Raw genomic sequence first — 2,159 nt, forward strand, 5'->3', positions numbered from 1 at the left:
AAAGATATTTATCTCACTATTTGGTTTGAAGGATTTCAGTTACTCGTCTTTAGAGAGAGGAAGTGAGGGAGAGAAACACCAAGGCATGGTGGCCTCTCAGGCGCCCCCTAGTGAGGACACAGCCCACAACCCAGCCATGTGCCTTGACTAGGAATTGAACACCTAACCCTTTGCAAAATGCATTTCCTTCCTGGAAATGGTCATGCTTTCTGTCGCATCAGGCCTTTCACATCTGCTTATTCCCCTGGCTCCGTTATGATCTGCCATTATTCCTACCCGCCCTTTTCCCATCTGAAAGCCTGCTTACCCTCCGCCCCCCATGAACTGACAGTGCTCATGCCTGACTCAGCTCAGATAGAAGTCCCTCTGAAGAGTCACCTTTCATCCTTGTCTTTCCAGTAGCCCGGGATCCACAAATATGTTTTTATTGCTGTATATATAGCGTGCGATGTTAATGATGTAAATACATGTCAATGTATTTCCCTCTTCCTGTATCAGACCACGAATGCCTTTGACTCAGAGATCATATCGTATTTATGTTTACACCTAACATAGAACACACAACCTTGATCAGTAAATTAGTGGTGATCACTACAGGAATTAAATGCATCCAAATCTCACTCTCCCGCGAGTGCTGGGACCAAGAGTAAAAATCCTTGAGCCCTCCACCATTTCTCCACACGTTATATAGGTTCCAAGAAATTCAGCCAATGACATTGGGTTGAAAGAGATGTCCCAAACAGTTCAATGAAACTCGCAGTGTTGCAGAAGAGCAGCCATGGCTCCACAGGGGGTATCTAAGGAGATTAATGGTGTGCATAGAAGCTTCTGGTCATTTTGAACATCTACTGGTGGAGCTAAGCTACTCTTCCCTGCCCCTGGCATTTCACACTGCAGTCAGCAGCACAGATGGGGAGTAGATATGCTGAGAATCTTGAGGAGAGTGGCCAAAATACGTTGCCCTTCAGGACACTCTGACACTTGTTGTTTTCTCGTGAAATCTCACCCCTATGCATTTGTCATGTGTGAGAAAGAAGCTCTTGATTCTGACCACAAACTCCTGAAGTATCTCCTAGGAGCTGGCGTTAAGTCCTGCACTTCAACTTGGAAACGCGGTGTGCCCAGGAGAACACCGATCAGCAGGGTGACCAGGAGCGAAAAGACAGCCAAGACTGTAGTGCATTTTCCTGTGTAATCCTCCCTTTGTGGTAAAATATCCCAGGGGCTCCCTTTCTTGATATGCTTCCTTTGTCTTTACAGAGGATTAGAACCATTTGTTTCATACAAGTTCACTATTTACTTGTTTGTTTCTCTGTTTATTTCTTTATTGCATACAAAACTCTAATATGTTGCTACACTATTATTCCTATAAAATTGTTGCTATACTAATACTCCCTGTGATGGAGGCCATCTGTCTCCCCTGGCCACGCGCCCACTGAGTTGCTGATTGGTCAGCTGTCCCTTGTGACGTCACAGTGCATATTCCCTCCTGCCATGGGAACACAGGGTCCCTTGGGGCCGGCCAGCAGGAACTGTTGGGGCAGGCCTTCAGGAGCGGCTGGTCCTGTGGCAGGAAGGCGGAGTATCCCCGCAGGCAGCGCAGCCTTGGGCTATAGGCTCTGAGCAGCAGACAGCAGTGGAGGACAAGGAGATGGAAGAGCCAGGGGTGGAGGAGCAAGAGGTGCAGGAGGAGGAGGTGCAGGAGCCTAGGATTGAGGAGCCAGGGAACAGCGGCGCACAGGTGAGCAGTAGCCTCTCAGGTCCTGCTGTTCCAAGTGAGTCCCCAACTCTCCCTGCCCCCCGCCCCCACCATACACGCCACAGCCAGGTTCCAACTTCTTACCCGCCGACCTGGGGGGTGGCTGACCCTGCAACCATCTTCCCCAGAAGCCACGCCCGCCCTAACCCATGGTCCCCCTCACCCGTGGTTCCCCCTTGGTCCCTGTCAGGATATCCAGTCCATCCCCGCTGTCTGGGACACATCCACGGCGCTGAGGCGACTGCACAAGGAACTGGCGAACATCACGATCGATCCCCCGCCCATGTGCTCTGCAGGGCCAGTGGATGACAACATGTTCCAATGGAAGGGGACCATCATGGGACCCCCGGACAGCCCCTATGAGGGAGGGGTGTTCTGCCTAAACATACAATTCCCTCGA

Source organism: Desmodus rotundus, unplaced genomic scaffold, assembly GCF_022682495.2.
Source record: "Desmodus rotundus isolate HL8 unplaced genomic scaffold, HLdesRot8A.1 manual_scaffold_16, whole genome shotgun sequence".
Classification (NCBI taxonomy): domain Eukaryota; kingdom Metazoa; phylum Chordata; class Mammalia; order Chiroptera; family Phyllostomidae; genus Desmodus; species Desmodus rotundus.